The sequence below is a fragment of the Squalius cephalus genome (assembly GCF_949319135.1).
Source record: "Squalius cephalus genome assembly, chromosome: 11".
Taxonomy (NCBI): Eukaryota; Metazoa; Chordata; class Actinopteri; order Cypriniformes; family Leuciscidae; genus Squalius; species Squalius cephalus.
Genome location: NC_137132.1, coordinates 13508122 through 13522003, shown reverse-complemented (window position 1 = coordinate 13522003; position 13882 = coordinate 13508122). Strand labels below are relative to the sequence as shown.

The window sequence follows — 13882 nt, the reverse complement described above, 5'->3', positions numbered from 1 at the left end:
AAGAAACAGTTAAAAACCTCAGATGGTTGATTGTTTTGGTGAAAGATTTGTGAGTATTATTTGTAATGATAAATTGACCGCCCAGCCCTGGTTTGGTGGATTTCATTAGCTAGTGGACTGGGAGTTTGTTCTGGATTATACAAGCATGTGAGGAATCTCAGAGACAAGGCAATGGCATTCAGAGTTGATAATGCATTAGGTATGCTTGAGTAGAGGAGATTCCTGCCAATGAATCACTTCCTCAGCCAATTACTCAGAGAAATCATTTACATCTGCTCTGACGTGGCTTTTTGAAATACTTGACTCTGACTAATATTTTTGTATAATGATGCTAAACTGTATATTTTACTTTGTGCTTTGAGAGACTTAAAACTTCATAGCTATGTAGTTATGGAGCCCCTAAAGCAGGGTTCACCAATCTCGGTCCTGGAGGGCCGCTGTCCTGCAGAGTTTAGCTCCAACCCCAATTAAACACACCTGAACCAGCTAATCAAGGTCTCATTAGGCATACTAGAAACTTTCAAACAGGTGTGTTGGAGCTGGTTGGAGCTAAACTCTGCAGGACAGCGGCCCTCCAGGACCGAGATTGGTGAACCCTGCCCTAAAGTGACACGATGATGGACAAAAATATGAGATAGGAGGAAAAAATTTGTCAAAGCTTTTGCGCTCTCTCATAAATATTTTGCGTTCCCCAGAGAAACTTGAGTTTGTTTGCAAAATGTTTGCATTCCACCGTGAAAATGTACGTTAGCTCGCAAAACTTTTAAGTTCTTTGCGAGTGAATGCAGAGTTTCTCTGCATTCGTTTTTGTTTTATACGTTTTTTTATATATATACACACACAAACATAATAATAATATTTTGATAATATATTGATTATTTATATATATATACATATTATTGATTTTATATATATATATATATATATATATATATATATATACATACATATCTATATATGTGTGTGTGTATTATAAAAACACAAACATTTATGTTAGATGCGATTAATCGATTTGATGCTAATTTTTCCTCCGTATATTTTTCCTCCCATCTCATATTTTTTCCATCACCATGTCCCTTTAAATAATTTCAATGTAATCTTTTTATGTCCATTTATTTATTTTTCAGGTAATTGTGTATTGAGAGGGATGGTGAGCAGTCAAACTAAAATGACTAAAAACTGAAATAAAAATAAAGCTAAATAGAAAGCAATCTAATAAAAATGAGAAAACAAAAATATACATTTATTTAAAAAAAATTAAACTGGAACTATAAAATGAAATAAATAATACTAGAATAACAATGGTTGTGACACTTTCCTTTGTAGCATTTAGACCATTGATATTGTTTAATTTATTTATTTAGACAAAATAGTAGAGAATTTTAATATTGCCTGTATATTTATTGGTAAAAAAAACTTTGCAACAACAGACTTCGAATATCGGTGCATCCCTATGATGGCGCCAGGTTAACTGTTCTTTGTCGCTTTTATAATCCTGTATTTAAATGTATAACTTTATACAATCTTTCCATCATAAATTTGTCTCTCTGCATATTTTACAAAGTCAAAGTCATGGTCACTGACCACAGCTTAAGTCCGTGAAATATGTGACCCATATCTACAGAGGATGATCTGAATGTGAAACAGTCTTATCTGGTAGAATCTGCCTCTGTTTGATGTTGACTCTAATCCATGAGGAAAGTTTAGGGCGGGCTGAGAAAGCAGATTTAACATCTGATTTGTGGGTTTGATGAAGGGACTGAAGGGTGTAGGCTCAAAGAATAGGGATCACATCTGTGCTGACCTAATTTCCAATACGATTGCTCGCAATGGAGAAGAAAACGAGGTGAAGTCTGGGGGGAGAGATGCGTGGACAGTGATTGTGATGGAGGAGGGAGTAAAGGTTGATATACAGACAGTAGTTTTCACACTGTCACAGTCAAATCAGTAGGTGACCATATGGTTTCCTTGAGAGGAGAAGAGGGGGTGTATGCCTGTTTGGGGTTGAGAAAAAAAGAGGAGGGGTGTTAATGACCACTATCCCGGTCATAAAAGAGGGCGGGTCTTTATTTCGGATGAATGAACAAACAGATAAGTACTGAGCCAGGCTTTGTTAAAGGGTCACATGAAAGAGCGAGTGGGGGCAGAGGGACTAGCATGGGTGAAGAACTTCCATGGTCACATGGGATTTTGCTATCAATCTGAGATTCATTAAAAACTTTATTTTAATTATTTACGAAGGATTAAGTTTTTGGAGTTAATGATTTATGAGTTTTCTGGGGGTTGGTGATTTGTCTCGGTCTGAAATAGGCCATTCTTCCAGGTTGGCTAATATGGAATAGTACATGTTCTGAACGTTCAGGATCCCAACAGACAGCAGTAAAGCCTTCACCATCCAGGATTCTAACATGTTGCTCAAGAAGGTCCGATTTCAGGTTAGTTCCATTCTATTTCTGAAGCCTAGTCACAAACTCTTAACAGTGATGTCAATAACCGGACACGTGCTTTTAGGTTTATGTATGATGTGATGTGTGAATCTGAATGCATGATTTCTGTTTTCTAGATCTAGTTAAAGTATGGTTTCCTCAATTTCTAGCATCTTTAAATATTTATATATTTGGAATTTCAGACAGGATAATGAAGTGATGTGATTTGCCTATATATATATATATATATACACATACATACATATGCATAAACACATATATATGTGTGTGTGTATATATATATATGTATGTGTATATATGTGTATGGGTCAATGACATGGCGTGTTATAAGCATATTCATAATATTAAAAATGTATAAATTTTTAAATGCACTTCATAAAGTGACTCAACTTCCCCCTCTTTAATTACTCATGTGAGAATTCATTATAAATAATTAATCTTTAAGGAACTATTGAGCTCAAAAGTCCCAAAATGTCATTCCGGGTAACTGTCCCGGCTTAAAATCTGAATACAAAATTACGACAAAAATGTGTGTATATATGTGTATTTGCATTTTATGTAATGTAATATACATAAATATATTACAAATTATATAATACATAAAAATAGAACTAATGTATACTTATATATAACTATTATTATTATTACATTAATTAACACTTTATTTTAAGGTGAAGTAGTTGTTACTACATGTACCACTTACTATAGTAATAACATTAAATGCATAATTTTTGCATAATTACAAGTAACTAACCCTAAACCAAACCCTAACTCTTAAGTTTAATTTAGTTTAAAGTTTAAAGTAGTTTGAAGTTTAATTTAGTTTAAAGTTTAAAGTAGGTTTGAAGTAAGTACATGTAGTTAATTAATATTACTCTGTACTTATTTGAGTAAGCACTAAAATAAATATTTTAGGCACTAAAATAAAGTGTAACCTTACATTATCATTATAATTATCATTATAAACAGCATAATTTGTCATTATTCACAATAGTGAAGTCAGTATGTGTCTTCTGTGTGCTGAAAAATACTTTAAAAGCCAGAAGCTGATTTTTAGGGCCTCAAGGTGCTGACTAAATAATCCCATTCTTACAGATGCCATCTCAGGGATGTTTTCCCGCAGTAAAAGTGAGAGCGCGAGTTAAAATCTTCCACACCTGTCATAAGGCCCTCCAGCTGCCCTGCTTTCCCCCCACCATGGTGACAAGCCTTTGAGCTGGACCTTTAACATGTGAAACACAGGAGGAAATTAGATGCATTCTGAGTGAGCATGAGGAATTTCCTTAGGAAGAAACAGAACAAACAGCAGTCTTACTGTCCTAGGAGTTGCATGGGTGCTTCTGTTACAGGCTTATTTGACACTTACATGTTATGTGAGGATAGGGGGAAGAGTACAGTTGGCCACATTTAAGCTGTATTTAAAAGTTCAGGATAGGCTAATGTTACTTTCTAGATTACTTGCATTAAGATTGCCGTATGGATTTTATAAGAGATATGTTGTACTTACCAGGTCCATTTATTGGTATTGTGTGATTTATAGGTGATCAGTCACTAGAGGGCACTGTTGTCACATCATTCAAAATTGTATATGCTGGCACAGTTTGCATAGCTTTTGATTGTGAAAATGTGTATTTTGAATTGTTCAATCATCTAGGGCAGAGTGTATATTATTTCACTAATTAACAACAATCTAAGTCTCAAAGGGAAATTGCTCAAAATGAGTCTCACAGATGTTTATTATTGAACTCAATAGGCCTAAAATCGCTCAAAGCGAAATTGTTTTTCTGCATAACAGTCAATATCTTGCAAGTTTTCGTGTTCTTATCAAACATTAGCAACTTAACCTGCTGATTTGTCAATTGTGAAGATCTTTTTAGCACAGTATTTTTCTTGGTACATCAACAATTTCATTCAGTGACTTTCAAAAGGCTTACCTTTTCTGTCAAATTTCTTTCCAAGCAGTTAGCTAACCGCTAACTAATAGCCTATCTTAAAGACATTTTTAAACTTACGTTTTTGTGAAGATTTCTAAATCTATCAGAACTGACAAAATAACTAGGCTACTCGTGTGTTTTTCCAGTTATCCGACACGGACACCATTAGCCTACCTACCATTATCTGTGAGCATCTTTTTAAATCTTAATTTCGTGTTTATTGAAATGTTTGGAAATGCAGTTAACGATTACTTTAAGAACAAAACAAAACAAAAATTACATTTGGATAATTCAAGCCTTAATTAACCCCTTCCTCCTCCTCCTCCTCCTCCTCACAAGTTCACTCTCACAGTAAGTTCAAATAAATAGTGTTTCCCCAGGGACCTTATTGCATGAGACCACTTATAATATTTCTTAATTTGTAAATATGGTGCTGTTGTGTAGGTTAGCCTAAAAGCCAATTTAGTACACCACTTAAGAAAAAATAAATCATAATTATGACATAAAAGTAGAAATTATGAGATACTAAGTCAAAATTAGCCAAAGATAAAAAGTGAAAATTATCATACACTAGGCTAAGTCATCATGACTTGCATCATTATGACTAGCTATATTTCAACTTTTTGTCATAATTGTCTTTATATGTCATAATTTCAACTTTTTATCTCATAATTATAATTAGAAAACCATAAAGAATTATGAAAGCATAAATGAAAAGTCAGTTTCAAGAACTCTTCAGAAGTTCAGAGTAAATTCAGATGACACCACAAAACCCATACATCCAAAGTGACAAGTGAGACGAAAGCCAACCCTTTTTTGAAGCATTTCTCATAATCTTTAAACATCAAGCTCTTATTGGCTGGCTTAGAGCCAGCAGACCACTTCAAAACACTCGATGTGCCCCTCCTATTGGAAAGGGATAAATTATGCTGTAAATCGAAACAGAGAAAAGAAAAGAGTCAAGCTTACAAATACAAACCGATGAGAAATAGAGCGCACTCAGTTAGAGACATCAGCTGGAAGAGGACTAGTGTGTTCTATTTGAGAGAAGCACCTGATCCTACAAGAGCATGCTTTTCTTTGGTGTAGTGCCAGTAAGAGTCAGGACTGACACAGGACTATACAAACAGTGACAAAAGCCGGACCGACCTCAGGTCTCCAGTGCTCTGGCACCTTCCCATGAAACCCTCAGAAAGAGGAGCAGCATTGTGGACGGATGCCACTGTCTTTTTGTGCACCTTCTGCAGAAAAGTGAGTTTCAGCCTTTCCTGAAATGGACTTATTTCTGCAGCAGGGGTCTCTGCAAGGTTAGTGAACAAGTGAGAAGTTCTTTGACTGAAAGAATGAGTGCCTTGTGTCAGGCTAGGAGTGGTTGGCAGGACAGGAAGGCAGAGAACGAGTGAGAGGGGAAGAGAGACAGTCACTGAGGGAGACGACTTTTGTCCCGTGCTGGGAAGGAGAATCTGCTGTGTGTCTGTGATGTTTGTGTTCGAACGTGTGCCAGGAAGAACCTCACAGCCCTCTATATCCTCAAGACTCTATCCATCTTCATAATGTCTTGTCCATGAGGAACCATGTGTTTGCCTACTGAGGGTCTTGTTTCATAGGCTGCCAGAAAGTTCTTACAGGTAAGGTCTCCTGTACGGCTTATAAGAAACTTCACTTTTTAGACTGTTTAAAATAAGTTTACTTGGTGGATGACAGCTTTACAATTACTGCTCAAGTGCAATTTTTTTTAATGTTTTGAACTTCAAAATGTGTCTGTTGTTGGATATTAAGAACTTGTGTCCATGTAACATAATCTACTTTTTCAAGATATAAAAAATGTTGAATCTCATGAAACCTGTCAATAACATCCAATTTCTCCACAGTCAAAAGGAAAAATAAACAAATGTGTGTGTGTGTGTGTATATATATATATATATATATATATATATATATATACATATAATATTATTATTTTATTTTTATTAAAAAAATTTTTTAGGACTGTTAAGAGTTTTTTTATTATGCAAATTTACCTCATTTTTATTTAAAAATTGTCCTTCAATTTTTAACAAATATATAATGATTTTTTATTTTACTTTGGAACTTTTTTTGTTGTTATTTTCGTTATTCTTAGTGGACATTATAATATCATACATTTTTTCCTGTATTGCAATACTGTAATGCAATGTTTTTTTATTTAATTACTAAAGACATGAACTAAAGACAGCAAATACTAACATTAAGTATTAATATTCTCAATTAAATTTGCATTTTAATAATAAGTATTTTTGACATTACAGGAATGGCAATTTAAAATGGCAGGAGCTGTCATTAAAATAATGTCTTAATGCAAACTAAATCTTAAAAATATAGGCTTCATTTTATGTATACAATCACTTTTGGGTGATTGTATACATAATATGTCAAATATGGACAAACACAATTGTTGGGTTTAAAAATGTAACTGTTGGTTTGTCCATATTTCAAATAACCCAGCATTTTTTAAGAGTGATATAATTACTATTTTTGTCCTAATGTTGAGTTGAAATGACCTGGAAATGTTCTTGGCAGGATTTGTGAGATTCTGATCCAGAAATCTGGTCCAGTCAAATCAGCTGTGATCCAAACATAGGTTGTTAGTTTTAGAAATCATTGCTGTTTAAAAAAATATATAAAACTATCAGTCCATGTGGAATGATGTTTTGCATAGCAGATATAGGTCCTGAAAGTTTTTCACTGCCAAATGCAGGCAAAAGAAATGAGCTGTGTCCTTGTTTTTATCAGAGCTGAAGACACAACGTAGCCCACATTGTGAGAATCTCAGACTGTAGCCACTGGCCTCGGGAAAACAACAGAAATAGTAAGAAAACAAGGAGGTGACAGGATCTGTGCCTGACCTTTCATTTACTAAGAGGAGAACAGATAGAAAGAGACCAGCGGCAACACACTGGAAGTGCCACGTTAGTAGCTCTCTCTCATCCTGATCTCCCACCCAAAACAGAGCAGTCCATTGAGCCAGTAGAGACACAGGCAGAGGGGGAGAGTGGGGTCTTTCCATGATCACTTTAGAGGGTCAGTGGTGAGTGAAAAATGCTTCACTGGTTTTGATAATCAAGCCTCTGTTGTCCAGGTCATCTCTGTTTCCAAAAAAAAAAAAAAGAGAAATCACAGGGCTGAAAGTGAGGGCTGAAATCACAGTCCCTGCCAATGGCCGTGTGTTTTATTGGAATTGATTTGCTTGGAAGTGGAATACAGACACGTTCATTAGTCATGTTTGCTAAGGCAAGCAGAACGATTGCTATTGCTCACTATGGTTAGTGGCTTGCTTATTTAACTGAAGCACATAAGGGGCCATTCACACAGAAACCGTGAGATTTAAAAAAACGTATATTTCTTTTATCTTGAGCCGCTGTGTCATTAGCAATACTGGAAAAGACACAAGACGCGAGCACAACAGTTAAACATGTCCTTCTAGCCAGGGCCTATAAACTAACTTTTTGCCACACCTGCCAGTGGCTGTTGAATTTACAGAGCGTAATTATTTTTTTACCGGCCATGAAACATGCATGTTTTTGCAAAAACAGGCAGTAATGACACCAAATTTTTAGATACCAGTGATAATTCACAACTCTCTATTCCAATTTCGATACCACAGCTAAAACTACTAGAAATGTAAAACATTATTAAAGACAAATAAACAGTCAGTAATAGCACAAACAAATACTTCAGAACAAAGATACAAAAGAAATAAACTGCTTTCAGGTACGTAGGTCTAACAGTAGTTTTTAGGTTCAGAAATGTAATAAAGTAAGCAAATGTAAAATCACACTGCATAGTCTTCACTGTATAAATTAAACATAGATTAATTCTTATTAAAGTTCAAAAAGTTATTCAGACGAGCAGTGAGTGATTTTATCTGTCTTTTGTTGTTTGATTAACATTAGCGACACAGACAGCAGTAGGTATATTAGGCTGCTGTCACTTTAAGACTTGAATGGATCCAATAAACTGATACTTTACACGTTTTCTTTCTCAACTATTTACGTTCACTTAAGACATAACCGACTATGGTAACTACCTTGTGTGAATTTGTTCTTTCAAGCACAAGAAGACGTGAAAGAGAGCTAAATTCAATATTCACGCGCTGTCTGAGTCACAGCTTTCTCGGCGCGTGCTCAGATGTTTGCGCACAGAAAACTTCCCAAAGTGAGCGAGTAACAGATTGAGTTTCCTTTCGCGTCTTCTTGCGCTTGAATATTTAAATGATCAAGGCTCAAACGTTTGTGACGACACGGCACTGGCCCGTCAACTGTCCCGGCGTTGTTCATGTTCCAATAACATTTCATTGTTAGAATTCATAAAAATGTTACCGGCCAACTGGTGATTGGTTTCAAATACTCGCCAACGCTGATTTTTACTCGCACGTGGCGCTTGCCGAGTGTTAATTTGAGGCATTTTTACATAGAAAAACTATAGAAAAGCATCACAACGGAATGCAAAGCGTGTTCTATGAACGACCCTTTAATTGTAAATAATAGGTTACATCAAATTTTGCATCGTCATGTCTGTAGCACAACAATGTGCTATTACTTTCAGAACAGGTAATCAACCGCTTAGAAATATCTCAGAGCACTGTAGCAGCCGCATGTGCATGCGTGTGGCCCCACGACAACATCTGCACTTCATGATCGATTTTCCAAGATGTTCTTTCCCATGTCCCGCTCTCGCTCTTCCTCTCTCTGTCTGAGATTTCCTCCAAACACTTAAACACATTTTCCTGAGCATCATTATTCACTGCTAACACTCCTGTGCTCAGCAGCCCTGTGTGGAATTTCATTTGGGATTTGAAAGAGCTCTCATGGAGATGGAGCCAGGGTCATTTTGTGAAATGTATTTGTTATCGGACTAGCATAATGGCAGGTCAGAATAAGAGTAAGAATGGCTCCAGCTGCGGTTAAAAGGTGGTGGCTGGAAAAGCTGTGCAATTTGGGTGATGTCATCCTTTTTTCTCACTGTCTACCTCATGCATTTACACTAAAACAGCAAAAATGTTACTTAAGGCTGGAATACACCTCACAACTTTTCAAATCTAAGCTGAAGCTAAAAAATCAGAGTCTGTGCCCATCATACACTAGCAGAACCTGATTTCACCAAGTACAACATGATCCTGGATCAACATCTTTGTTGATCCAGGAACAACATTCCAATCAACAAATCAGATTTGAGGGACAAGTTTACAGTTTATGTCAAGTTTAGGCTTACAACCAGGGTTAGGTGCTTCTATATCATTGTTATTCAGTTATTATTTCCCTCTAATTTTAGAGATAAGTTATGGGTAGTGTTAGGTTTAGGTTAAGAACGCGTCTAACTCAGTGAAATCAAGCAAGCCATAGACTACGATATTTTCTGCAAAATCGGTCAACTCTGACTATCCATTATATGCAGATTGGCTTGGACTTTCAGCAACTAGTGTATTCCAGCCTTTACTGAGATATAGTGAGTCTGAGACAAAAGAAGGACTGGAGGAAGGAGGTTGTTGACAATATTTCCATTAGGCCAAGAGATTTCCAAAGCTGTTTCCTTTTACTCTGCGTCCACCTCCTCCCATTCACTAACTCACAGCCCTCCTTCAGTTACTCTCTGGGAATACACACTGTAGACCAGCTTTGGTAGACATCACGGTTTCTATGCATAGTTCTTGTGCATAGATCATCTGATGTCTGGGAGAGTGTGGAGAGACGGGACCCAGAGTCAGGAGGAGAGGGGTGAGTCTGGGACGCTTGCTTTGGCAGCAACCCGTTGTATCTCAACAGCTTTTAATAGCACAGCAAAAGGAGGTGTTGACGTCATTCTCCTTCTGCCTTGAAGCATTGAGGCCCTGCATGTTAGCCACTTTCTGCCACTTTCCAGCTGAGGTGAAATTCTTGGCTTTGTTTGAGCTTCTCACATTTTTGGATGGAGATTAAAGAGGTGATCTGAGCAGTTTTGCCAAGGAGTTTAGGGCTGGACACTGGCACCGAGGGCATTCGCAATGCCTCCTGCACCTGAACAAGGTCTGACATTATAGTCATGTGAATCTCTTTCTGATCCAAGGATTTTAAATGATACAAGTACAAAACAAAGCTTTTGAACTGGATTGGGTGGCATTAGGCTTTGGACTAGGCATTGGATATTTTGAAGAGCTGTTCATGGCTTTGGAGCTTCTGTGTAGAGGATACAAGCATGTGTAATGTGCTAGCTTCATTGCTTAAGATCAAAATCAACATCTCTACAAAGGTAAAGCAATTATTTGTGTATGAAAATATAGAATTAGGTCTTGAACACAGACCCTGTTAAACAGGGCTTTTCTGTATGCTTTTTGCTCTGCGTAGGTGCTTGTATCTATGAATTTGGAGTTTGGGTCCTGTGGTCCCCTGTGGAGGAGAGCCAGGCCCCTTCGCCACTCCTCTGCAAGGATTAAACGGTGAAAAGAACTCTTTGTGCCGGCTGCACTGGAATGCCTGTTGAGCCCAGTGTCTTTAGGAAACAAACAGCCAAAGTCAACGGAACATTTGAGCAAGTGCCTGTTGGAATATTGTGTTCACTTGAGCCCCTGCCCTGCGCAGCCCCCTCAACAGACCAGAGAAAGAGTGACTCACTCTCAATAGTAGCCTTCAAGCCAGGAAATTATTAGTCTGATGATGCATTATTTGCAACCGAAAGTCAGTGTGTGCTAAAAAAAAAACCACTATTTAAGGTATGCTATTTTTGCCTAAAATAATTGTGATTTATGATCTCAGAAATTAATTAATTAATAATCTCAGAATTGCAGCGCTCATTATGTAACGTTATATAATGTGGCTTTCAATTTTGCAATTGTGACTTTATTACTTTATCCATCAAGTACAACTATATCTCATACCTTAAATTTTGTAATGTGGCGTTCAGTTCTGCGATAGTGAAACTGGCTTCCAACCTAAGTTGTAGAAAATGCTTACAAATTGTTGTACTTTTTGTATTTTGAGTTATGAGTAGGTCCAGAAATCATTTATTAATTTATTAAAATTTTTCTTTGCTGATTTGAGGGGAAATTCTGCGTAGTTACTTAAGAAAATAGTCCAATTACTTTGTCCGACTAGTGGGAGACAAGATAAAGTGTTTAAGACCTGTTACGAACAATCATTATTTTTGCAATTCTATTTGGTTTTATGAATTTACAAGCAAAAAAGATTAAATTATTTCCTTTGAAGATTTTTGAAATTGTTTGACATTTGGTCTCTGCCTCTGTGAGAAGACATGGAGTGATGTGCCATTCTCTGACTGCCTCATCCCACAGGAAACTCTCTATCCGATAGGAAGTCTACATATAGACTCAACACGCAGCAGTGGTCCTCCTCTACTGCCATCCTGTTTGTCATGTTTCCTCTCTACTGGGACATCATAGTGTGATCTCCCCAGTGACCACTTATATTGTTGATGACTGAATTATCACTGATGTTGATGCAGTTAGAGGTGCTACTATGTGTTTAGATGAGATGCAAAGTCATGTACTTGTGTCAGAATTTACCCTGCTGGGAATCCAATGATTTGGAACATGATAGCTGGTTTCCTAGACCAACTTAAGGTGGTCAAGCTGTATTTTTGGAACGTGGTCAATGGTCAGCTTGTTAACAACTAGCGAATTACCATCTTAGACCCGTTAGAAACTAGCTACCATGTTCCAAAACAACATCATCTTAAACTACATTTTTCTCCAGTGTATGCCTATGTAACCCCACCTCCTCTGGCTGGTTGTCAACAATACAGCTCTTTTTTGTTCTTGGATTCTTATTTCAGGGTTATATATTTCACTGACGCTGACATGAGCATGCACAGAGGCCTTTGATGGTGTTCTGGTGACCTTTGCCCATGTGTCTTCGCTGTGCAGGTGGTCTGCCGGTTATTAGCTTGTAACCAAGCCTCTGCCTTTCTCAACACAATGAGTGATGGAGAAACCAGCATACCACAGATTTTACGCAGCACTTTAAAGCATCCCACAATGCTAAATGATTAGGGCGCATCTCAATCAGCTCACTAGCTACCTAGGTTGTGAATTGTATATCATGTACACACAATATTTAGGCACTCGTAAGGACCCTGGATCTCTACACATTGGGACACTGATGACTATTTTCAGCACCTTTACAACACCTTTGATGTACAGCTGGTATTTATGAACAACAGCAGCACTTATCTTTCTCACATTATTTAAAAAAAAAAAAAAAAACTAATTAAAGTACATTGATAAATAATTTGGTTGTTACATATCCCTGCAATATGTCAGCTGTAAATTAATTATACATTTTAGTTGGTTCACTTGTTTTGTACTTCAGAATTTCAGTTAAGGGAACATAGTGAGCATCTACTCTCTCATTTTTAGGGTGGATTGTGAAACTTTTAAGGGAGCGAATGTATCCGCTCACTGTACGGATTTTGCCGTTTAGACCGGCCTTAAAATGGCCGACTCCCTGATTAGTGCCCCGACTGTTGAACTAGGGAGCTGATTGAGACGCGTAAGTGTATTAGCAAGATTAGCTTCTGATTAGCAATTTAAGAGTAAGAACCATGGACATGGGAAAATATTTGATTGTAAATATAGACCTCTAGAAATGTTACATAATTTGAGTCTTAATTACATTGGGTGGGAGAATTTCTGCCCACACAATGCTATTTTAAGTCACATTCTATAGCCCAGTTCATTTTCACATTCATCTACTTTGCAACATTTTTGTGGCTAGGTCTAAAAATGGAAGAAGCTATTTAGTCAGCCACATCCATCGCTGTGTTTGTCTGTGGCCATAATCATACACATTCACAGAAATGGCAGGATTTCTCATCTGCCTCTCAATTTCCTGTCTAGATATGCGTCTGTATGCTGCGGCACATATGGCCTGCTGCAGGGACAGATCTTAAACATGTGTGATGTTTTCTTCAGTAACATCCTCTGAAGTTTGCCATCTTTGGATATGAAACGGAGGCCTTAGGCATTGTGATCACGGATGTCGTGCAAATCGAGTTCAGTAACGGCAAATAGCTGATAAGACTTTTGTTTGGCAACATGTTGCAACCAGTTATTCAGCTGTGTGTGCAGCAAAAGACTGCTATTTTTCATGTTTAGCAGAGATTATATTATTATGTTAATTTTGTGCATTCAGCATTTTTCCCCTGTGTTCATGACCCAATACCAAAAACAGACCCAGTTTTGAGAAGCACAGTATCTCAGAGCTTACCACCAGGTGGAGTTCTCTGAGCAGGCAGCTCACAAAAGATAACCAACTTGCTATTGAAAAAGCTCATTATCTCCCCCTTTCTCTCTCTCTGTCCCTGTACTTTTAAGCTCAACTAAAATTCCACTGATGAATAATCCACAGCGCCTTGAGGCAGGAACTAGAAAGCTGTTATTACCCTACAACAGTCAGGACTCGCTGCAAGCGTCTTTACCACATTTCCTCACTCTTATAAACCAATTACAAATTTCTTCTCCTTCAGCATTTC

General features: G+C 37.2%; 1 protein-coding gene across 1 annotated transcript in view; it reads left to right on the top strand.

Annotated features, from left to right (window-relative positions):
* The first annotated feature begins 5748 nt into the window (after positions 1-5748).
* phldb1b (pleckstrin homology-like domain, family B, member 1b) overlaps positions 5749-13882 on the top strand; it is a 77042-nt gene continuing 68908 nt past the window's right edge. The window contains exon 1 of the mRNA XM_079886115.1: positions 5749-6009. The gene's annotated coding sequence lies outside the window, so the exon portion shown is untranslated. The remainder of the gene's footprint in view (positions 6010-13882) is intronic.